This window comes from Gymnodraco acuticeps, unplaced genomic scaffold (assembly GCF_902827175.1).
Source record: "Gymnodraco acuticeps unplaced genomic scaffold, fGymAcu1.1, whole genome shotgun sequence".
Classification (NCBI taxonomy): domain Eukaryota; kingdom Metazoa; phylum Chordata; class Actinopteri; order Perciformes; family Bathydraconidae; genus Gymnodraco; species Gymnodraco acuticeps.
Window position 1 is genome coordinate 2,363,073 of NW_022990590.1, and position 26,375 is coordinate 2,389,447.

Sequence of the window (26,375 nt, forward strand, 5' to 3'; positions counted from 1 at the left end):
CAGATGTCAGACAGAAGTTGACAGCTATAACTTCAAATGGTTCAAACTCCCACCTGAGTCTGCCAAACCCACATATGAAAACTCTTGATGTTTTATTTGGGCTGCAGTGGCATCGTGGAGAAACGCATTCTTCTTTAGAGAACAAATAAATTATCGAATTTAACTGTCATCCGACAAACACTTGGAATCAGCCCCAGAGGAACTTTCCCCGCCTCAATAACATATCTCCTTTGCTGGATGTGTGTGTATTGTGTCTGCTTTTGTGTGCACATCCTAAAGAAAATATCTCATCTATTACCACAACATAATTGCGCTTCATAATTGCTGTAATACCATTTCATACCACTTCCTTCTTCAAAGAACATCTGATAATTCAGGGTGCTAAACTCTACATCCGATCCTTTTCAAACCAAAATATGAAATGATTTGCTATCGACTGCACATGATGACCGCAGAGCTTTTAAGAGAACAATGGTTCAGAAATGGGGAGGAAATTGGAACATTTCTGAGAAATCTGCTCTGCTGTGGCACCAATGTAACATGAGAAGAATAGAGTAGTGACCACTTCAGTTATATTATTGGGCTTCAAACATTACAGCTGAAATAATGGTTTACAGTAAAGGACACATTTAGTACATTTTCACTTTCACTACAGAAGTGCAAAATGCAGATGCAGACGGACAATACATCTTATATTTAGTTTACAAATATGATTTCAAACTAAACCAAATGGTGGTGGAAAACATCCATCCACAAACTTTGAATAAAGCTCTTACTGTACAGAATGTAAATGTTATTACTGCGCCTTTGAGCATCTATGTGCCACCAAATCCCATTTTGACTTTATCTGTCTAAAGATACAAGGAATGTTCAAGGACTTCTCATATTTTCAATTGGATAAATAAAGGAACGCTGTCTTTTTGTATATAGGTCTTTACATAAAGTATATGAAGATTTTTAAATATGCAGAAAATAAGTAGAACTGCCTATTTTAAATGTTTTATTTATTTTACACAAACAAAGAAAGGCTGATATTAATGGGGTCTTCCTTGGCACATGCTACACCCTTTCCCCATGTTTCATTCATTCGGGCCAGTTTTTCTATGATCCTGATAAACAAACAAACAAACACCTTATTGTTGAAAGAATGGTAACACACTACGTCAACAGACAATCATTTCCCAACTATATTAATAAGATATATAATAAATAAATATTCAAAATGGTGTATCTTAATTGATCGTATATATAACTCATGCATAAAACACTACTTGTTGATTATGGGGAAAAATGGTGTGCTTACATTTGTGTCGTTGGCCCACACTTAAAACGTAAAATATGGTCTTGGAGATAAATGTGTTGTTTAGTTTTCAAGCCGTCTGTTCTGTACAGATAAAAAGTGGGAAGCCATAAAGCAAGTAGATGTTTTTCACTCAATTTCAAGAATAATGTCTGTCACTATAAACACTAAAGAAAGACTTCATTGTGAAAAGGTTCTTCAACAGCTGTTTGAGTCTTTACATGCACATTCTAAGCAACCCACTCCCAACAACACCTTGACGAGACTCCGGAGAATACAAGATTATACTGCCATTAATGGCCCAAAGCAGGCTTTTGTAGCAGATGCCGGGGTAACACGGGGAACAAGAGACCTGCAGGGAAGCACACAGCCAGCATGGATTAAGAGGGAACATAAAAGCTCGGAGGGTAGGACATAAGGATAATTATAGAGGAGACTAGCCATATCACTGAGTCCCTTTGCACTTCAAATCCTGGGAACATAACCTGCATTACAATCTGTTTCAAGTGCACATATTCTGTAAATGCAATGGAAAATGAGGTCCTGAATTTGACATGTGTTCATACATTTGCGTGTGAGCCTCTAAGAGCAGGCTGGTGTCTGAGGGAGAGATGTTAGAAGGAGATTGAAGAAAAGAGTCAACGGGACGATTCACGCTGAGTGTGACTCATTGTGAAGGAAAGACGGAGAGACAGAGGGGTCAAGGGGCAGGTTTGATGAGGTGGAAGCAGTCTATTTGGCATGCTCTCTTCCTCTCCCTGGCTGAGCTCACATTGGGCAGACAGGAAGGCAGAGGCACAGACAGGAGGGAGCTCACCTCGGTAACACCGCATGAACCGCTGCGAATCACCAGCTCAACACTTCTCATTAGAGCGGGGCACCGGACAACACTGGGAAAGTTAGTGGGACACAAGTCCAACAACTGAGCATGGCGACTCAAACACACAGCTCACTTGGACAACTTCTATAGAAAAGCATGAGAAGTGTGTGGTATGACAAGTCTGACAGAGAGGAGCATTTTAATTATAGGGAAATGTCAAAAAGAGAAGAGAGGCTGATAGATTTTGGAGAGCATTTGAGTTCTGGCATCTCAGAAAAATGTCAATTTGCTAAATTACTAAAATAGAATTGGAAGTAAAATATTGGTCAAATTATTTGCTTATAGGTTCAACATTTAATGAATGGTGACGACGTTAAGATAGTGATTGTGTTTGTATACCGATATTTATAAAGTGCCTATCTAGTGTTTCAAACCACTCAAGCATTACATGGCAACAATAACCCATCATAACAAAACCATATAAGGTGAATTATCACCTACTTAAAATGCTAATTTACACAGCATTAGCAGGAGCCATTTGGGGTTCAGTATATTGAGTTATGACTAAACGTTAAGACGTTAAGTAGACAACCCCCTCTACCACAGCCAACCAAAACATTATTCAATAAATTACTTTAAATGTAAAAATAAGGCGGGATGAACTACCAATAAAATGCTCCTTTGGTATCATTTCATTCAAAGTAAGTGGTCAAAGTTTTAAAAATTGGCAGGAGTTTATAAAGTTGCTTGCTTTTGTTCTCCTTGTTACTTGTACTTCTTCCATCTCAGCATGCACCAGGTATTCTGGTCATTACTCCCACCCACACACTCATCCACATCAATTTGTGAGGTGGATGAACCACATTAAAGCTGTCCATCAAATGGCAGTCTTTCAGGGGGGGCACTAAAAACAGCTCCTGGGCAATGGAAACTGGCAGGTTCATAAGTACAGTAATTATCCTGCAGCTCTAATTCAGTGCGGGCAGACTTCTGAAGATGCAGAGAAAATACTGACTGTATTCAGAACATACACATGTACATGCGTATGTACATGCACACCTTGAAGCGGCACAGGCATGTGCAGTGGCATTTAGGAAGGCACAGATACTTGAACACCCACACAAAGACTAATAGACACAGCGAGTGCAAAAATAGAAAAAGAACAGCAACATTCAAGAGATTCGAAGTGTCCATGTCTTTGAAGCTGTATTTCCACCTGCTGTTTTCTCAAAGTGAGCCTGAACTGTTCATTCCCTTTGGATGGGGATACTAAGAGTGGATCGATAATAAAGAATGATTACATCCGCCAGGGAGGTTAAGTTTTCACCTCGGTTTGGCTGTTAGCAAGATGACAGGAAATCTACAGGCCTGATCTTTATGAAACATAGTAGAAGCATGTCCGAAATATCATACACAACTTCTCACAGCAATGTCACAAACATGACAAAGCTCCAAAATACAAAACACAAGTTTGGACACATAAGCCCATTCATTAAGTGCTCTATTATATTAATATATGTTTTTATTCATATTTCACCTTCCGGTCTTCTTTCAAAATCAACCTTGTTTCCTCAAATCAGGCTGTTTGTTTGAAAGAGAGGGCCGTTTCCAGCCTTCAGTCCTCACTCTGGCACCCTCCAAGAGCCAGGGAGAGAGACCCATGGAGAGAGGCCCCGCAGGGGGAATGTCCACAAAGGGGTCCAGGAGTAAATAATTTATACGAGTCCCTGTTGGCACAGTGCAGGCTTCAGGCTGTGGATGCTCTGCCACTGCTGTAAGGCGGCAGCATATGTCCTCTCCCTCTAGCGGTTTCCTCTTTTGCCATCTTTTACTTAGACCCCCTTCCTTCTGCCTTTCCAGAAAAAAACAATTGTTTTCTACCCTCTTTGTTGCATAGAGGACACTAAACACTAAACAGACTGCAGCCCCAATGACATCTTTAATAATTCTGACCAGAACTAATTTGGTTTATTGGGGACATTCCAGCAGGACAGAAAGGGTAGGGGGGGGGGGGGGGGGGGGGGGGGGGGTTAGGCTGTGTAGCATCAGAAGTAGTCGACATGCTGTGTGAAGTAATAGCGAAGCTGAAGAGAAGGGCCTGTGCTTCGTCTTTCCGCTGATGGAGACGTACACAGAGACCTGGCTTTATTCATCCCAGAGAGGTGACTATGTTGATTTGTAGGCTCATATGAATGACGCACAGGAGTGCTGCTTGCCATGGCCTACAATTCATGGGAAGTGCTCAGAAATAATGCTGAATAGTAGAGAGACATTGAATATAGTGCAGTGTTTCCCCTACCATTGTCTTGGAGGGGAGCTGCGCCCCGCCAACGGAGCCCCGCCAACGGAGCCCCGCCAACGGAGCCCCGCCAACGGAGCCCCGCGGCCCCCCCCCCCCTGAAATTGAAGGTGTTTAAAAAAAAATATATATATTTGTTTTAAATATATATATAGCACCAAATTGCAACTAATCTATATCTACTGTCACATTGAACAAGTGCTCTTTTATTAAATAAACTAAACGCTTTCATTTTAATTTGTGAGTTTAGTGTTTTTGACCCTAAGAAACAGATGCATTAATCAATAACAATAATCCACAGCTCCTCTCTCTGCTCCAGAGGATTTAAAAAAGATATATCCCAATACATATATATAATTTGAATTTGTAAAAGGTTTTTTCTATTTCACTGTGTCTTTAGAGCAAGGGGTTTCAAAGTGTGGGAAGGTGAGCCTCCCCTCCGAGAACATAAGAACAGCCGCGTCCCCCCTCCCAATTATTATTGCTATTATTATTGTTGTTGTTGTTGCTATAATGCAGGGGCATTCAATTGCATTTCAAAGAGGTCCAGTAAGAGTAAATGTCATTAAATGCTCTGTTTTCGCTGTCTACCTTTCTCTTTTTTAAGCATGCCATTTGAATTTACTCCGACTGTTTCTCTCTTCTTGTCTCGTCTCTGTGTGTGTGTGTGTGTGTTTGAATCTATCGTACTGACTGATATCACCTCCTTAAAACATTAAACAACAACTTTTTAAAACCTTTTTATCTTTATGTTTTTACATTTTCAACATCTTGGATAAATCCTTATATGCTCCCAGCAACACACTGAATGTCAACTTTGCCTCCTTATTACTCACCCCTACTTTAGTGGGAACAATGAGTCTGCATCTTTGATGCACACAGATGATGCCGGGATGCAATGTAGACAGGAATAAACGCAGATCATCCTCTGGCTGCAGCCTTGACCGGTACTTGCTTTTGATCAAAGTAAGTATTATTACAATTAAAATAAAGGGCGGTGCCGGCCGTCAACGGCCCGCTGACGACCGGCCGTTCTGTGATTCTCCAGAACACACAGTTGGCCAGTCCACCCCTGTCAGGACCGGTCCATGAAAATCCTAGCTTCAAATAATCGTTTTCTGCCAGACGCTGTCTCCTCTCTCACTTTAGGTAACTTCACAAAAAATCGATCCATGTTCCCGCTCGCATAAAGTTAGCTGAAGTTAACTAGCTAGATTTCACTGTGTCTCGTTATTTTTTTCTCACGCTGCGCCTCCCCGGGTAAATCTACAAGGGAAGAGAGAGTGAAACAGAATGAACCTAACTTCAAAGCTCATTATTTCCTGGCCAATGACGGAGGAACTTTTTCATGAGACCATCTTATGCCAGCAAGGAGGTCAGAAGGGGCTTCAAACAGCAAGGCCTTCACAAAGAAACAAATCTGAGAAAACAGTTGTTTAGCACCACGCTGTGGAGCCAGTTCAAACACTGTTCCTCCATGGAGAGCAACATTTACTATGTGACATAAATCCATGCATAATCAGCCCTAATTTGTCTGCCAAATCCCTCTGAAAACATTTGAGGCTCCTTAGTAAGCATGGTGCAGTGATTATTGTGATTTATCCTCTTTGTGTAGTCATCATTTAGCCTTTTGCCTTCATTAGCTTGGTTGTGACACAGAGAGCCTGCTGTCCCGACATCCCATGACCATCTGCCGGGCCACGCCATGCCAGCCACCAACAAACCCGCCACCATCCACCCTCGCTGTGTGTTCCACTGATCTGCCAACACAGGATTACTGACTGTTTAAACAAGCAGTTGGATATTTAACAATATTTGAATGGACATTTAAAGCTATATATGCAGGAGCTAATGCACTGAGCTGAGTGAGATCAGGGGGACATCCCATTTCAAGATGCCACGGTGATAATGGCAATCATGATGGGAGAAATCAAAACCCCAGGCAGGGCTCGCCTCCATATCTGTTTGGCTTTGATTCTGTGTGACCGATCTCTGATAAAAGATGATTATTAGTCACACAGTTGTTCAGCAGACACCTATGGCACCTCAAAGCTTAATTAGCCTGTCTCGGTTTCTAATGGCGGTCCAGGAGATGTGTCTAGACCAAAGGCCTGCCGTCTGTTAACAAGACACACAATCCAAATCAAAAGAGACTTTTGAAATCCGCTGCTAACAGTCCTTCAAAATGTTGGTATTTTTCTGTATTATACAGAAAGAGATAGAAACATCAAATCAGCTCAGACCACAGTCTGCTTCTTTTGTTCCTTGGATGTCATTTAAGGGTGGAAAGAAAGATCGTAAAAAGTGTAGCCCTCCACCAAGGTAATAATTATGTGTTAGAACCCTTGATTCACCTGGGTATTTCTTTGGCCCATGCCTTCCCTTTCAACAAAGTTTCATGAATATATGGCCAGTTTTTTTCTGCAAGCTGCTGACCAAGAAATCGAAAAAAACAACCTCCTAGTGGATGTCATTCTTGAAGCAGGCTAAAATGGTTTTGTATAAACAGTATGGTTGTCAATCCTCTTATTCACTCCATCAAATTCATATTAACAGCCACCTCAAACTATAGGGCACAGTTTCTTAACCATATAATGTAAAAGACACATGAAACAAACCACATGGTCCAATGGGCAAGTGTTTACTGCCATAACCGATGTTCGTACAACAGGCAGGCCATATATAATCTCATTGCCTTTTTTCTAACATGCTGAGCCAAAACATTTTTGGACAAATCTAGACAGACATGTTATTCTCTTCTACACTCCTTTCCACTCTGAAGTAGAGCATAAGAAAACACAAGGGTGTCACACAAGCTGGACATAATAACACCCGTCTCAAATTACATTACATGTCATGTCATGATAATACTGTTTAAATAGTGTCAATACACAAAAGGACCAGAGACTGTACTCGTGACTTCGCTGGCAGATAACCTTATAGCCTATTCAGGTTCAATGCCTTCCAGTTGCTTTATAAAGCAGTGTTTTTTTCAGTGTACTATGTTACAAAATACCTTTGGGCAGAAACGCATGGTTTGGAAGAATTTAATTTCAATACAGGAATACATTATTTCAGTAAATATCATTATTCCGAATGTTTTAAAAAATGTGGTTTTCCCAAAGGAATGGCCTGCTCTAATACAGAAATGTAACAAGAATATAAGACTGGTATGACGTGTGAATTAAAAAGTTGGCTTATTATACTGATATAATTTCCCCTTGCTGTTACTTCAAAACTGCACATGAGGCTGCAATCCTACTTGTTAAGTGGACATGTTTTTTTCCAGAGAGTATTTTCAGCTTCTCTGTTAAGTGTTACACTTGCGAAACAGAACCTGCAGTCTGTCAGCTACCAAACCATGCGTTGTCCAGAATTGAAGTTGCCAAACAAATGGCTGCAACAAATGTCATACAACTTCCTGTGGAAACAAAAGTACAAAAAGTGAAATCAATCAAGAAGTAGAAAGACCAAGTATCCAAGATCTCGGTCTCATCATTCAATGGAGAAGTCCGGGGGAAGAAAAAGGTGAATGTGCCTTCCATCTCCATTTTCTCTGGTTCTGAGGAAAGGAAATAGTTTGAGAGAGCTCAGCGGTCTCTGGAGCAGCAGCATTAAGAGTCAGACATTTTCTCTACCAACCCTCCTGAGATTTACTATCGAAAACCAATTAAGTCCTTGGCTTGCTACTGTGCTTGCAATGGATCGTTGTAGGGAGTGAGAAAGGTCAGCTGTCTCTTTATGTCTCAGCAGATGAAAGGTTCCTTAAATACAGATACACACATATAACACACAAAAAAATCACACAAGCATACCAATATGTGCCCCGTCCCCCAACCTCTCCTATGTGATTAATGGTATTAAGGCTGAGAAGGTGTGACCAAGGCATCAATCAACAGAATTCCCAAGTGCTGTTTTCTAATTTCATCCATCCTACACAATTCTTTCACCTCATATATCTGATATGATGATCTGGATGATAACAGTATGGTGGGAGACTTGCCGTAAATATTGATCACGCCGATTCAATCTGAAGAAATTAGAGAGGAAAGGGGAGAAACTCTCTTCGGCCTGGAGGCGTGTCTGGATGTTTATTTAACTATGTAATTTCTGAATGTGCCTCAAAAAGAAGATATATACAGTTCAATGAACAATAAATGATCATTACCATTGCCCCATTAGCTCTGCTTCATGTGCATTTGAGACTATGAGCTAAGGAAGAGTGAGTTTAGTTTTCAATTAAGATTAAAGGTCCCATGACATGGCCATTTCTACTGATCATAATTCCATTGTTGAGGTCTACTAGAATATATTTACATTGTTCAATGTTCCAAAATCACATTGGTTTCTCATACAGCATCTCTGTATAGTATGTGTATTCACTCTGCACACTACATTCCTAACTTTGAAAGTTAATGTAACAAAATCAAGTGTTCAGTCAAGCAGAAGAACGTGTACCTTTTAAACTCTCAATCACTTTGAGAATCACAAGTCTGGAACAGATGACAGATCTCAGCAAATTTTTCTCCAATTACTGCATTAAACAGACTCCATAGATTGACAGAGACATATGCTTTTCAGCCAAATCACACTGGATGGAAGAGAAGAGGTGTGATGTTTCTCGGTGAGAGCAGACTTAATTAGTGGTTCATGCGTTCGGTCCCATGCGCTCCTGTCAAACGTAAAGTTATCATGTGTCAGAGAGCCTTTCCTGCTCTTGTTAGCTCTACCTTCGTCCTCTCCTTCGTATGGTTTCCATGGCAACAGACCAATCAGACCGGTCACAACCTCCTCATATAGCTTATACTCATCTGCAGGTGGGCAGTGGATATTGGTGTTCATATCATGTGTGTGATCAGACCTAAGGAAACGTGTCCACTGAGATGATCTACTATTGATTGTTTGGTCAGTTTCATTGCACTGGGTATTAATACACAGGAATGGTTTTCTGTAATAATTGCATTGATTTACAGAGACTATTTGAGATAGCAATATCACTATCTACATTTTGATTTGTTCTTTACAAATAAAGGGGAAATTGCAGTAAAACATTTGCATGCAGTGATTAGGATCCCAACCTGATGGCTGAAAAGGGAGAAATAGTTCAATACATTGACACTGAGTGATTGTCCCAATGGAAGAACAGTTACATTGGACAGAAATGCATCGATAGTGCTGCTTAGAACCACAGACTGTAGACTTTAGTCACCTGGCTGTTGCAGGTTAAATGAGCTACTGTTAAGGTTCATGGCTGCTGCACATCTGATAGATCTTTACTAAAAGTATAGTCTGACTGTACGGATTTACAATAAATAGCCTAAAGTAAAAGCTAAACTGATGCAAAAATATCATTATAGTATTATGTAGGTGCAATTAGCTGGAGAAATATTACTAAAAGTAAAGGATAAACATTTAAATAATTAGCTGAAAGTAATGGATAAATAGTCCAGCTTGTTTCCAGTCCAAGTGGTAGCAGTAGGAGTGCTAACTTCACCAAACCAACCAACAACTTTTTGTCACAAAACAAGTTACATTTTTGTGTTACTTGGGTCGCCAGATAGCTCAATGATTAGAGCTGGCCGCCCACTCCGGAGCTGGCTCAACATTTCAGGAAATGTCATCCCCTCTATCTCCCCCTTTCAACTCTGCATCTCCAATAAGGCACTCTATGGCCCAAAAAATATTAAAAAAAATAAAGAAGAGAATGTTGACCTCCGCCAAGTGAAAAATTAAGTGCATCCGCCCCACATTGGGATTTGCCCCAAATTTAAATGGTTATTTACTTGGCCTATGCTACACGCTTGCACCAGGTTTCATAAAAAAAACAGCCGTTTGAAAGCAATTTGACCAAAATACATGTTCCTGGCTGAGGTTATTATGATGTGTGGTGTGGATAAAGGGGTGCTGGAGCTCAGCTTACCGGGAGGTAGGTTTTCATCTATCTGACTGTAAGTGTGGCCTTCCCCAACCTTAAGGAACTAAAATGAAAGACGAATGGGTTCCTGTGTTAACACCGATTTGTCTTCACCAAGCGAAAGCCGACTTTCTGCTGGCAGCATCTATGCTCTGTAGTCTAAGAGCTCTCGCCTCGATCTTATTTGATCTGGTCCAGTTTCACGGAGACGACCTTTGCCGGGTTACCAAAATGTCACATCTGATTTCACTGGCAGCATCAAGTGACTTGAAGGCGTGTGCCAAGTTCTACTGAAATAGACTGACACTAGCTCAGTGACTTAAAAGAAGCCATGGGCCCACAATCCAGCATTAATTTGTTTCCACGGTGATGTTTTTCAGTACTTTTGTTCATTTAGGACCTTCTAACTGCCAGTCAAGCTGCTAGCTGCTCAATCGTGATATAACTTAGAATTGTTCCTCACAGTGATACAGATCAAACAACGATCAATGCAACCTTTATGTTAGTAATCTGTAAACGTAGAATATTGTTGCTTTTTATGTTTTGCCATACTTCCTCTCTATACTGATGCTTTTGTTTTTCTGTTCCTCTCCTGTTGCCATGTGTCTGAACTGCTTTGTAATTTAATGAGACTTTGTGATTGTATCTAACCAATGTTCTATTTGAATTTATTTGATACAATGTGCAGCACACAGAGTTGACTTAACTGAATTTAAAAGCAGGGACAACTGAGAAACAGATACAACACGGTGAATGTCTTGTATCATTGGAGGTAGCAGCGTGTTTGTCAAGCTTAGGGTGACGAATGATTCTTATTTGTTTTGGCAAATCCAAATCACACATCCAAACTCCAATGTACTCCTTTTCGTCCTTCACACACCAACATAACACAAAGAAGATGAAGAATTCCCTTTCCCTGAGAAAATAGTTTGAGACGTTCCAGCTGGGGTTCTGCTAAAGCTGGGATTTCCCCCCCACAGGTGCACCATTGTGCTTCTTCTTGCCTTTTCACCAAGATAGTCATCTCTGAACCTTCTTGGGTAACTCTCCTTCTGCGCCCAACACAGGCTGCTCTGTTTATGATCCCAGTCTCTGTTTCATCTGTTCTTTCATTCAGTCAGTCGTTTTCTCATTCATCTTGGTCCAGGAGCTCAGGTCTCATGTGTACTGGGAACAGGAGCAGCTTCTGCGGTAGTCATAAGAGAGTGAGCATCATTTTCGATTTCTCCATACACGATAATGAGATGGCCAGCTTCACACCGGGGGAATTTATCTGTGTGCAGGGATCAGCTAAGTAATTGACTGAAGAATCAAACCTAGGGTCCATCATGCTAACCTTTTGTTTTTCTCTCTGAACCTTTCCCATTCCCTGCTCAAGGTTACATTGACGCGTGACACTGATCAATTTCTTATCTTTGACTTATGACAAATAGTTTTCTTTAATGAAAGAAAGAGCAACACATGGGAGGGGGTGATACATGCTTGGTTAGCATGATTGGCTGGCATGTTTATTTCAGTGACTATACAAAAAGTGTCATGGTAATGATTCCGTGCGTGCTTGCATGTTGTGTGTATGTGTGCGTGTCTGAAATGTCTGAAGTGAGAGTGTGTGGGAGTTCTCCCTCCAGGCCCAGCCAACTGGCAGACATGCCTTTTTCATGCTTCATGTTTCATGCCTCTGTGAACTAAAATGTCTCAGAGCCTGCTAAGGGAGGGAGGACGAGCCACACTTCATTCACATTCATTCACATTTAACACATACAAATATTTTCCTTATGAAAAGCAAAGCGTCACATTTTTTAAAACTCGTGTTTTAGTGGAAAGAATGGCAACCACCTGATTTTTGACAATGGTTCATAAAAACTGTCAAATAGTGCTGAAATAAATCAGGGACAGATAACTTAAAGGGGCCCTATTATGCTCACTTTCAGGTTTCATATTTGTACAGTATGTTGTGCCTCTACTGTGACATGTTTCCATGCTTAAACTTACAAAAAGCTCTTAATTTTTCTCATACTGCCTGTACTGCATCACCTCTTTCACCCTCTGCCTGAAACCAGAGCCCAGTCTGCTCTGATTGGTTAGCTGGCCGGCTCTGTTGTGACTGGTCAACCGCTTGGAGATGTCCCACCCCTAAGCCTATGACGTGCCATGTGTTAGCCAATAGAAGCTCAAATGTTACGTAGTGACGTCACTTTTTTACAAAGGTAAACAAAGGAGTCCAATCAAATAAAAATAAAATCAAGTTTATTTATATAGCACATTTAAAAGTGATGTAAATCAGACTTTAGTTACACCCGAGTCAAATTCAGGGAAGGTGATTGTCAAGTGCCAAAATAAACTATGCAATATATTGGACGTTAAGTACTTTGTCAGACTTCATATTTATCTGTGGATAACCCCAACGTTTTTTTCTTATTCAAAAGAAGACCTTAACTTAAAGTATTCTTTAATGTTTAAATAAAGCCTTATTAGTTTGTCCGTTTTGCACATCATCCTGTTAATATCTTTGGACGTCCTGCACTAAACTGTTTTATTGTAGAGATCACTACAGTATCTTGTGATTTGTGATGTGATTACACATCTTCTTTCGGAATAAAGTATTATTTTATTTAAAAAAAATGTTTTTCCGATTTCAGATCATATAAACACCATATCCCGACATGCATTGCGGCTAAAACAATCGAAAAAAAATCGATCAAAACCTCTGAAAAAAGAAAGGTGTCTCTCAGAATCGAAAGAGAAAAACCTATGGGAAAAACACAAAAGCATTGTACACAATTTAAACCAATAAATGTCGTATAATTAACAAGGATAAACTGATGTTTTTTAGTTGATGAGTACTGCAGATATCACTGTTAAATCATTTGATCATTGGTTTTATTATGAAAACGTTGAGACCGGAAATATTGTTTTCAACCCGTAACTTTACATGGAGGCTTTCGCATACCTCAAATCATCTTCGTAATATCTATCAAACTATAGATCCTACATATCGACTGGACGTGGATTCTAAAAGTACAATATACACCTCTCGCTAGAAATCTAATCAAAAAGCATTTTAATGGCCAAACTATACTACAATTTAGGATTTTACAGAGAGGGTTATTTGTGAATAAACGACCCTCTGTAACGTTTACATTCAACGGGAGCACTAGAGGGCGAAAACTTTAAAACGTAATTATAGGACGCATTAAGCGCTTGAATAAACGACAGATTTGGTCCTAATAAGGGCCTGAACAATCGGCCCATTTGGTCGTATGAGTTGGAGGACTTGTTGGAATTCACAGAGGGCCCGCTATAGTAACTGAACGAGAGAGTAATGTCAAATGACAGTACAATTGACCAATCATATCTTCCCTCTAAATGGGTGGGTTTTATTATCGCAGACTTTATGACAAGTTCCGCCCGCTGTGAAGCTTTTCTTGTTTCCACAGCAACAACAACTTCCTGTCAACAGCGTAAACTCGCCTTCAAAATAAAAGCATGCCAAATTACACTAGGTATACAAGTCACGGCTCGCCACTGCTCCTTAATAAAATAAAGAATTCCAGAAGATATTTGTCCTTTTTTATGATATCATATAAGAATAATTGTATGTTATAAAAAGGAAATATTTACTCGACTGACGACTCAAACATTTTTTAACTACCAATTGTTTCAGCTCTAGCTTTATCTGTAAATCAGATAGGGAACTTCAGCTTTGTAGTAAGTGCAAAAGCCAGAGATACATAGTTCCTTCAGTCTCTTTATTTCTCTCCTGAACAAACACACACTCTCTCGCTCTCTCTATCTATTTTGGTCTTTCAGTCTTTCAGACAAAAGCCTTCGCACAGACTCAATATCATTGATTGTCCCTCTAAAGTTTCCTCGTACATTAAGCTCCTCACCTCTCAAAGCATCAGTGCTCATTTGCACAATTGCCATTCTTAAGGACTTGATCATTCATACGCTGCAAAACACTGATGGTCTCAAGTCCTCGATTGCAACACACTCACTACGCTAATCTACAGACTATCAGTTAAAGCAACATGTGCTTCCAACATCCATCTAGACTTAATCTCATAGGTTAGCACTGATCCCTGCATGTCAGCCTGTAAGCAGGGATCAACTATTATTTCTCTCCGACTGCAGGGGACTGTGTAGTTGTGCAGCAGGTGAGACCAGGTTTGAATTACAATTTGCCTCTGGGAGACAATGTTGTTTGCATATATATTAGTGTGTTACGTGGGCAACACAGGCCCTTGCTCACATCATTGAAACCTACTGAAAATAACACCTTTAAAAAACGTGAATAATATCATACAAACAAATACATCATTGACTCAGTACGACAATGCACCATCACAAGCCTTAATATTCATCAATTCTGTTTTCTGATTGTATTGCTTCTAAAAAATGTCCCCTGCTGTGGACTGTTGAAAAACGTGTTCATATATTAGCCTACGTAGGTACATCTTGTCCGCATGTCACTCATTTTGTAACTGCTCTCGACACTTCCCTTATCAATCAATCAATGTTTATTTATATAGCCCAATATCACAAATGTTACATTTGTCTCAGTGGACTTCACAGTTTGTACAAAATATCAGTATGACAATACGACACACTCTGTCCTTAGACCCTCACATCGTATAAGGAAAAACTTCCACAGTTTAAAGGTCACATGTCATGGCCATTTCCACTGATCAAAATTCCATTGTTGAGGTCTACTAGATTAGATTTATACTGTGCAATTTTCCAAACTCACATTGGTTTCGCATACAGCATCTCTGTAAACTACGTGTATTCACTCTCTCCACTAAACGGCTCGTTGCAGCTCGTTGCAGCTCTTGCCCCCCCCCCCCCCCTCCCTGTGAGCCCAGTGTGCTCCGATTGGTCGGGACCAGTCGGGACGTTGTGAATCGCGCTAAGCTCCGTGGAGGTGTGATTTCCTTGTTTAGCGATACACAGCGAAACACAGCCAAACTCACCCTGAGCACACACAAAGTCACAGCCGAAGTAAAAACAAAAAGTGTGGCTTGATATTGAGTAAGAAAAGGGTTGATAAACGCTGTGAGAATGGGTCTGCAGAAAGAATTTCGCCGCGATCCCAACTGTCTTTTATCAGCCTGCAGCCAGAGAGGAGAGATCAGCAGAGTGTGTGAGGAAGTCCGTGGATTGGTCAATTTGGACCAATCAGCGGGGGCTTAACGTAACGGCTCCGCGGACGTAACGTAACGGCTCCACGGATTGGTCCATTTCGTTCCGGGGACGACATGACATCATGATATCCCCGGAAGAATCAAATGGACAGTGACGTATCTCCAACGAGGCGTTTTGGGGAGGTATTTTCTGTTTTAGAGTTTTACTCCCTACATGGTGTACTTTGAGGGTTTTGACTCTGCACACCGTTTACATGCATAAAAACCTTCATAACACACAAGGGGACGGGTACTAACCGGAAAAGCATGACATGTCACCTTTAAAGGGGAAAATGGGAGAAACCTCAGGGAGAGCAACAGAGGAGGGATCCCTCTCCCAGGACGGACAGACGTGCAATAGATGCCGTGTGTAAATCAAAAAGATAATACATTTACAACATAGGTAGACCAAATGTTTGAGAATGCATATGTCTATAATAAGAAGATGAATCAGGGAAGTACTATGATGAGAGTCAGGCAGGACCACAGTGATAGGTTCAGCCACGACTCGAAGTCCAGGACTCAAATACAGGACTCAGGATTGAGGATCCAGGACACAGGACCGCAGCAACAGGATCAGCCACGACTCAGGATCCGTAGATAGACAACAGGATTCCTTACAGTCTCACTGGAGGCCAAATTAATGCCATCCATAGTTAATATATCTTTAGATAGTTTGTTTCGTAGAGTTTTTGGGCAGAGTACAATAACTTCAGATTTGGCCGTGTTTCACATACAAATGTTTAAGGTCATCCACGTTTGTAAGTCCTTGAGGCAGTCTTGAATTGTATTTAGATGATTGGTTTCATCAGGCTTGATGGATAAATATAGTTGAGTATCATCTGCCTAACAATGTAAATGTACAGAGTGATTCCTTATAAAATTGCCTAACGGAGGCATATATAATGTGAACAAAATAGGTCCAAGCACTGAGCCCTGTGGCACTCCATGGATAACTTTGGTTTGCATGGAAGATTCATCGTTGACACACACAAACTGAGAGCGTTCAGATAGATAAGACCTAAACCAGCCTAAAGCAGTTCCCTTTATGCCAACTAAGTGCTCTAGTCTTTGCAATAGGATATCATGGTCGATAGTATCAAATGCAGCACTGAGATCGAGCAAAACAAGAATAGAGACAAGTCCCTTGTCTGAGGCTATTAGAAGGTCATTCGTGACTTTAACCAGAGCTGTCTCTGTGCTATGATGTGTTCGAAAGCCAGACTGGAAATCTTCAAATAAATCGTTGTTCTTTAAGTAATCACACAACTGTTTTGCGACTGCTTTCTCAAGAATCTTTTAGAGGAACGGAAGATTAGAAATAGGTCTAGAGTTGGCTAGAACCTCTGGATCGAGGTTGTGCTTTTTAAGAATAGGTTTTGTCACTGATACTTTGAATGATTGTGGAACATAGCCTGATAATAAAGACATATTGTTAGGATCTGTCTGTGTTGTAGTTTTGTATGTCTGGTTATGGGTATTTTCATCCTTGTATATTGTCTGGTCCTTCTTCCTGTGTTTTTCCTCCCGTCGTTAGTTTCCCTGGTGTGTCTAGTTGTCTGATTGTTTTCACCGGTGGCCCTTGTGTTTCTCCTCCCCTGCCCGGCTGTGTCTCGTCTTGTGATTACCCCTTCCTGTATTTAGTCTCTTCCTGTGTTCAGTGTCGGTTCGTCTTGTGTGTTGACGTGGTCTTCGGTGAGTGTCCTGTTCTGTCTTTGTGTAGATCTAGCCTTGAAATAAAGGAATTATTTTTACTCTAATCTGCATTTGGGTCCTGCTTCCTGCACACCGTAACACATATTCATAATATTTAATAAAGAAGTGTTAATTAATGGAAAAACTTCCTTTAACAGCTTAGTTGGAATCGGGTCTAAGATACACGTTGATGGTTTAACTTTAGAGGAAAGAATCATTGAATTAGATTGTTCACGGTTTATAGCTGAAAAGCATTCTAATTTACTATCTAGTGTAATATTATAACTTATGTTTCCGGGAGCTGTTGATAACACTATACTGGTCAAAGGCAAGAGGTCATTCATTTTGTTTCTAAGAGTAACAATTTATCATTAAAAAAGCACATAAAATCATTACTACTGAGTGCTATGGGAATTGAAGGGTCAATCGAGCTGTGGCTCTCTGTCAGCCTGGCTACAGTGCTGAAAAGAAATCTTGAATTATTCTTATTCTCATATAATGAAGAGTATAGCTGCTCTCGCTTTACGCAGTGCTTTCTTATATTCAATGAGAGTAATCTGCCAAATTACACGCGATTCTTCAAGTTTAGTGGAACGCCATATTCTTATCAGTATACTCTATTCATTGCACTGTCACTGAACTAATATTTCCCTGCTTCCTCAGTCATTCATCTTGTCATGCAGAGGTGATGCTGAGTCCAGGGTCAGACAAAGGCCTTGGCCACTGCAACATCGATGGATTTGACTGGCTGTGATTGTTGCAGCTGGAGCTCATACTGTGACCCTGTCCTTCATCGATACACAGCAGAGAGCACGGATGATGGAAATAAACACTCTCACAGCAAGAGCCTTCGAGAACATAAAAAAAGAGAATGCTCTCCTTGAGGAGATTTTTAAAAAAAAAACACTATGCCACTTAAATAGCCTATACCTTTCTGAGGTATCTAGAGTGCCTTACAACTCTTGAATTGTGAAATACCCAGTTAGTTTTTAAGGGGATTCCTCCATCTGAAAATATAGGATTCAATGTCACATACAGCCTCATTAAATAGACATACCACCACCAATCATGCCTACAGTACGTACAAGACCTGCTTTTTTAAAATACGACTATTGGCTAAGACCAAGTCGTTTTTATCTTTTAAAGACCTAGAAAGGGTTATTGACGCCTTTGTTACCTCGAGACTGGATTACTGCAATGCTCTGTATGTGGGTATGGATCAGGCCTCAATTAGACGCTTGCAGCTAGTGCAGAACGCAGCTACACGTCTTCTAACTGGCCATAAAAAGTGTGACCACATCACCCCAATTCTGGCCTCATTGCACTGGCTTCCAGTTCGGTTCAGAATAGATTTTAAAATCCTTTTATTTGTTTTCAAAGCCCTAAATGGGCTGGCTCCGGCCTATGTAGCCAAACTCCTCCATCGCTACACCCCAGGCAGAGCCTTAAGGTCGGCTGATCAGCTGCTGCTGATAGTGCCTAAAACCAGGCTCAAAACCAGAGGGTACCGAGCATTCGCAGCAACGGGCCCCAGGCTCTGGAACATTTTGCCCCTCCATGTGAGGTCGGCCCAGACCCTGGGGGTTTTTAAATCAATACTTAAAACTCACTTTTTCTCTCTGGCCTTCTAGGCTTCTCTTATCAAGAATAACTTTTATCCAAGACCTTTTCCCTCTCTAACCTCTCGAGGTTTTATTAGAGGGAAACGGTTTGTAGAGTGGCTCAGGCCGGGGAGTGTTACGATTTGTAGACACAGCGTACCTCCCTATCTCTCATCAATTTCCAACTAAGGCTCCAGTGGGGACCTTGTTCCCTGAGTGTGCCTCTCCACCTATGTTTCTTACTCTCTTACTTGCTACCCTTTAGCCTCAACCTATTCTAAGGGAGTGCTTGTTCTTCCGTCTGTCTGTCTGTGTCTGTGTATTCTCTTGTTCCGATTAACCCAGCCACATTTTTTCTTGTTTTGTGTCTATATCTACGCTGGGATCCGGAGTCGAGGCTGATCTTCTTGCTGTGGTCCTGTGTCCTGGATCCTCTATCCTGAGTTCTGGATTAAGTCGTGGACTTCGAGTCGTGGCTAAACCTGTCTCTGCGGTCCTGCCTGGGTCTCGTCATGCTACTTCCCTGAAGGCTCCTACAGGATTGTAGTTGACATCTTCGTAGATTCATCTTCTTATTACAGACACATGTATTTCCTAACATTTGGACTACCTATGCTGTAATTTGTAATTTGTATTATCTCTTCGATTTACACACGGCATCTATTGCACGTCTGTCCGTCCTGGGAGAGGGATCCCTCCTCTGTTGCTCTCCCTGAGGTTTCCCCCATTTTTTCCCTTTTTTTCTCCGGAAGTTTTTCCTTGTACGATGTGAGGGTCTAAGGATAGAGGGCGTCGTTTTTTCTCATACTGATATTCTGAACAATCTGTGCTATTGTATTAGCTGTAAAGTGTCTCTACTGTAGGCTATTTTTATTATATGTACAGCACTTTGGCTCGACCAAAAATCGTTTATAAATGTGCTATATAAATAAAACTTGATTTGATTTGATTACGTTTAAGGTGTGCCACATTTTCCTGAAAGCAAATCAGAGCTGACTGGGCTTTTTTAAGTTTAGGGCTTAAACATTTGTTTTAACATTAAAGCATATAAACAAGTTCTTTGAAAAATGCCAAAATACAAGTATGAACCTGAAAAAGGGTATAATATTTTCCCTTTAAAGGATAGGGCATCAAACATTATTTTCAAAGTGCGGTCCATTGAAGAGCTGGGAACTGGTTCTCCACACGTCCAAAAATAAATGCCAGGACACTAATGATGTATGAACAGCTACATGTTTACTGTCTAAACAATGTAATCACTGCCTTGAACACTGTCATAACACAGCAGTGTTGGATGTGCATTGGATAAGGGCACATCCACACTCGACAGTAGCTTGCTGTGTACTTCGATGAGCTGTTTAGCACTTACTGCTGTGGGAGACGGAGCTTTAGCCGACTTTATTGGCCAGACAGAGCGGTGGTGATAATGGCCTGCTGGCCTCTCCCAGATCCTGTTACACTGCTGGGGACACACAACCTGCTCTGTATTTAGCAGCAGTCCTCTCCGCTCCGAGCCTAGACTGTAACAGAGCCTGCCGTCACTTCCTCTGGCATCACAATATATATAGAATTTTTTATTGATTGGGATAAACCCCTTGAGATGCACCATCTCGTTTTCAAGGGGGTCCCGACAATAGCAACAACTTACAGACATACATAAACAAAAAGACAAAATGCAAAACATGACACACAAGACAAACCACATACAGTCTGTTAAGTAAAATTCAAGCAATGCATACAATCATTACAATTTGAGACAGTCGAGCAAATCAGTTTCATCAATATCAGTTTCATTAATAACAAGTACAGACCAGTTGAAAGTGAGATGATAATGCATGTTTAAACATACCCAATGATGCAAAAGATCTAATAGCAGCAGGTAAAGTATTCCAGTCAGTTGGGGCTTTGAACATGAACGCTCTTCTGCCAATCAGTTTTTTTGCAGAGGGGACAGAGAAATAAATCTGAACAGAATGTCTAACTTCATGATTTGGTGAGTAGGGTACAAAATACTGCTTTAAATAAGGGGGATAGTTAAGATAAATGCATTTAAATATCAGCTGAAGCCAATGCGTGTGTCTTCTTACATTTAAAGAAGGCCATTTAAGTTGGTTATACATTGTGCAGTGATGTGTACGAAAAGGACAACCAAGAACAAATCTGCATAGTCTATTGTAGGCTATGTTGAGTGGAGCAAGATCTGATTTATGTGCATTTTGGTAGACAACATCACAATAGTCCATAATCGGAAGAATAAGTTGAGAAGCAATTCTCTTTCGGACACTGAGCATAAAACAATTGCGAGAGCGGTGTAAAACACTGATTCCGTAATTGACTTTTTGTATTACATGCTTTATATGTAGTTTAAATGAAAGTTCAGAGTCTAGCCATACACCAAGATATTTAAAGCTATCAACTTTATGCAGAGAAGTGCCATCCTTACATGTTATTACTACATTAGGTTTGGATTTGAGCTTCTGCCTGGTACCAAAGACCATGGTATAAGATTTTGTTTTGTTAAGCAGTAGTTTATTGTGTGCCAGTCCTGTAAGATATTAAAATCCGATTGGAGAGAGATCTGAATTTGTGAAAAATCTGATTTGGATGTATATATGACAGTGTCATCAGCATAAAGGTGAGTACAACAATTAATGAGACAAGAAGATAAATAATTTATGTAAATAAAGAACAGAAGTGGGCCCAGAGTTGATCCTTGGGGTACACCCTTTTGTTGGATCAACAGGTCAGACTGTTTTCCATTAACAACCACACATTGCTTTCTACTGTGAAGGTACGAGTTAAACCATAACACTGTATTATTAGAAAAGCCAATGCCGTGAAGTTTATCCAAGAGCAGATATCGATCAACGAAATGAAAGGCTTTTGTCAAGTCAATAAAAATGGCACCTGTGAGTTCACCATCATCTGCAGCAGAGTACAAGTCATTCGTAAATTTAAGTAGGGCAGTTGTTGTGGAGTGATTAGGCCTGAAACCAGATTGAACCGGAGATAAAATATTATAAGTATTGAGATAATGTGACAGTTGATTATAAATTAAAACAATAAAAGCTGCAGCTGCTCTCTCCAACTACCCTCTGTTTGTTTAATTACTGGCTACTTAATTAAAGTAACCAATTTGACCCTTTTCAGAGACTCCATTGTCTTTTATTCTTTAAACTTCTTCCTGGATGCGAGAGAAACGAATACTTCTAATAGGGTACAGACAGCCATCTGCTACACTCAGTCAGTCAGCAGTACCTCAGCCTGATGATGTGTATCATGGGCTTGTTTAACAGGCACAATAATTCCCAATAATTCAGGCAGCACAATAATTCACCTAACACATAGAGGACTCAGGCTTGGGCAAAAAAATAATATCCACATTTTTTGACCACATTCTTTTGTTTCTTACCTCAAAAATGGAAAGTTCTGTGAATGAAGTCTGTGGTACAGATCATAAAACCATTGAAGTTTTCAATTCCCAAGATGAATGCTACAACCTTGAACAACACAAGCCCTGTGAATAAGCTAGGCATTTCTCAGACATATATATATTTTTGGTTGTCAAAGAGACAGCATGTAATTTTGTCTGTCAGACACCTACTGTAAGCAGCATGGTGAGATGCTTATTACATTTTCCTCTCGCCAGTTCTGCTGAGAAAGAACAATTGAGAGAGAAGAACACTTCCAGAGAACAGAGTGACAAAGGCCTGACAATATGCCTCTCTCAGCATGAGAGGAGGCTGGGTGGAACTTATCTGAACACAGTAATGTAGAAGTTAGTTGCACGGTAAAGTGTACAAGAGATTAGATTGGCTTTCGTTGTTTGGTTGGTGCTGAGGAGAGGGAACAAGCTGTGCAGGAACAAGCTAATCTGCTGATTTAATAAAGAGGGAATATGAAGGGATACTTTGGAACAGTGGATTACACTAGCTAGGGGCTTTAACACATCATGTATTTCCCCAAATGTATATGAATAAATAAATGTCATACGCAATCAATAAATCAAGAATCTGGAAGGTAAATAATGATTCTATTTCCTACTGTTGGTTTTGTCTTTTTGTGTAGTTCGTCCAGTGGAGGGATTTTCGATATGGAATTGCTGCATGTTATTTCCAATAGTCAAGGTTTCTAGTAATAGACTCTTATATATATATATATATATATATATATATATTTATATATATATATATTTAAAGTCCTTTAGAAATAAAATAATGCATTGTAGTCTTATACATATAAAGGTGATTAACAAATACCAATGCAAGGTCGAATTCAATGAAATGTCAGGTGGTTTTATAATGTATAACTTCGGCCACTTGTTTCTCTACAAATCAGCTGTTTACTTCTTGAGACCATGTCAATTAATTATACATTTTTCATATTTAATACTGTAAAATATATAAGGATGTTGGTGCTCCATTCTTTACCCAACACATTACAATCCAAAAGCCAATATTAGATCTTTAAAACTAACAATTTGCAGGGTTCTTTCGGTCATTACAAACCAGGAAAAGTCATGGAAATTCAAAATGCTAATTCCAGGCCCTGAAAAAGTTATGGAAAACAATATTTTTCCCAAAGTTTTGGGAAAGTCATGGAAATGTAACTAAAGTTGCATCAAATATAATTTATATTTTATCTAATCGCCGAAATAGTAATACTATAATGATAATAAATACTGTATCGTATAGTAATGAAACGTAAAATGGCATTTAACTGTCGAGGTATTTTGCTGGTGAGAGATTTTAGTTGCTTTATCCTGTAAAAGCTAGTAAGCCTATTTGATTTATTTTAGATAGGCACATCATATTTCAGACCTTATTTTCCTGTTCCATGCTCAAATAAACCATTTTAATTGTAATTGTTTTGGTCATGGAAAATTAGGTAAAGGTCATGGAGAAGTCATGGAAAAGTCATTGAAAATTATTGTTGAAAAAGTTTATGAACCCTGAATTTGAGAACAAAGAAATACTAAATAATACTAAATGCTTGATGCGTTCAAAGTTAACGAACACTTGCATGTGTCTCTTCCAAAACTTAACAGATACTTACTTCCTTGCCACCATGGTAATAATCATAAATGTAAAAATAAATATACAGATTCTAAGGCAACAGAAAGTGCTCCTGCTAGCCTTCAATTCTCTGCGTTGGATATGGAAATCTGCCAGCTATTTGTGGGTATAATGAAGTGGATGATTATAAGCGCTGTGCTTTGCTCACCAGCAGACCTCAGGGTGTGTGATTTATTTCTAGAGCTACCCGCCAAACAAAGGTTGCCTCTCATCATTCTGACAAGCGGCCAAACTAATCAGCCTGAATTATGACGGGGTGGACACATGCTAATTAGCATCATCATTGTTAGCGTGGTGGAACAAAGGACACTGTTTTTATCATGCTCCGTTGTTCTCCTCAGCTGTACGCAAGATACAAGGGATTGGGAGCGTTGCTGTCTCACAAATGTGTTTTTGTGTGTGTGTGTGTGTTCAAAGTGAAAACGTATGAATAGTAAGTGAGTAGCTGGAGCCCGTGGGCAGGGTGGCATAAGTTCATCAGAGGGCAGACATGCCGCCCACACACTGCGACGAGCCGATGAACACAGTAGCGGTGCTCCAAATCTTAATGCTGTCCAGACAGACATTTCCGATGGTGCTTCAAGACAATATGAAGTCACTTACTGGTAGAAACAAGGGTTTACAGGAGGCAAGCCGAAACAGACTTTCCATCTGGCCATTTCCAGCCAGCCTGTAGAGCATGATTGCATCGGGGTTGGACAATATTGTACTCCGACGCAGGACTCTTGAGTGGCACAATAAAAGCACATCTGAAGCTTTTTACCGACATGTCATCACGAGTTCAACATCTCATCTCGTCTTGGCAAGTGTGTTGGTTTCCAGCAATCTGCATGAATTGATCAAATGAATGCAGCGAAGGGAGCTCTTGAGCGCGAGCAGAAGAGGCTTACGAGAGTAGATAGTATATAATATGAAACCAACAGACACAACAACAAGACAGTAAAAAAATACGTTTCATGTATTACGTTTGACTTGAAATGTTGATGCTAAAAATGAATTATTCTTTCAAGCATTTTACGTAATGTACTTAGATTTAACAATAGACAAAAAGTATTAATCAGTTTAAATGGTTTTCATTGGAAGGGATCCATTTAACCAGGGATGATTCAGCTTTGTTTCACATGTTTTAAAGTCATAATAGTTTATATTTGAGCACATATACAGTTTGGACTCTGTGTCACATGTGTCTTCTAATGCCAACTTATACAGATATCTGAAATGGTGTAAATCATATTATTGTGTTCTCCACACCCAACACTATCACTTTCAAAAAGGTTTTTGTTTGAATGGGAAAAAATCCTTACAGTTTTTGCATTCTTCTGGAGTTAACAATGCAGTGATCCTTGAAAAAAACCTTCACCGCTCTGTCAAGATCCTTAAAACGTGTCAAAGAGAAATGCTTTAGAAGCAAGCCATGAAAAGTGCAGTCCACTTACAGCAACTGCTGCCTGGTATTATCCGTACTTCTCGACTGACATCTTCCTCTGACCTCACATTATCTGTGTCCTTCCCCTCATCCTTTGCCTCGCTTCCTCCTGCAGACCTCACATACAAATCTCCACTTGCTTCTCTCTCTGCTTTCCTTCCTCGCATCCCTACAGTCTCTTCATAACTCCCCCTTCCTTTCCTCTTCCCTTTCCTCCTCATCCCATCAAGTCTTCAGACACTGTGTCTCACTGGTGCTCCCATTACAATGCCCTGGGTGCAGCCCCGCTCCATCACCCAGTAATGGATTTCCAATGCTTCGACCATCTTACCTGTCACGTGGTTATGTCTCCTCTCTGGGAAGCATCACTCTGTAAGCTGTTTAGAAATGCATGAATCCTCTCTGTGTTATTGTACTCATTCCATCATTACTCACTCTCCAGACAGAGCAGCGGTGAGCGACCCCCACTCGCTTCTCCTGCTGCACTATGTCAAAACCATGAAGAGTGCCGCTGTTATGTAACAGCAGCACATCACAAGACTAAACAGATCTGACAGATATATGAAATTGAGTCATTAAGCAGGGATATATAATAAGAAAGTGGAAAAGAATGGAGGTGATTGTTCTCATCATGGCTCTAGCCCTCTTGGTAAGTTGGAAATGAACAGTGAGGAATACTTTGGCTTTGTAAAAATGTGCCAAATTCACAGACAGCTGCAGGTTGCTAGATTAGAAAAATATGTGTTTAAATTCTTCCATAGTCGCTCACAATTAAAAAAAACGTATAATTAGCTGAGATGAAGCAATGTGGGTAATCCTGGAAATTAGAAAGCTGCAGCTAATTCAGAACGCTGCTGCTCGAGTCCTCACTAACACTAAGAAAGTGGATCACATCACTCCAGTTCTGAAGTCTTTACACTGGCTTCCTGTGTGTCAAATAATTGATTTCAAAATACTGCTGCTGGTTTATAAAGCTTTGAATGGTTTAGGCCCAAAATACATTTCTGACCTCCTGCTAAATTATGAACCATCCAGATCTCTCAGGTCTTCAGGGACTGGTCA

At 40.2% G+C, this 26,375-nt stretch overlaps 1 protein-coding gene across 5 annotated transcripts in view; it reads right to left on the bottom strand.

Annotated features, from left to right (window-relative positions):
* The window catches only part of LOC117554181 (1-phosphatidylinositol 4,5-bisphosphate phosphodiesterase beta-1), a 136,662-nt gene that overhangs the window by 71,456 nt on the left and 38,831 nt on the right, over window positions 1-26,375 (bottom strand). The gene's annotated exons all lie outside the window — the stretch shown is intronic.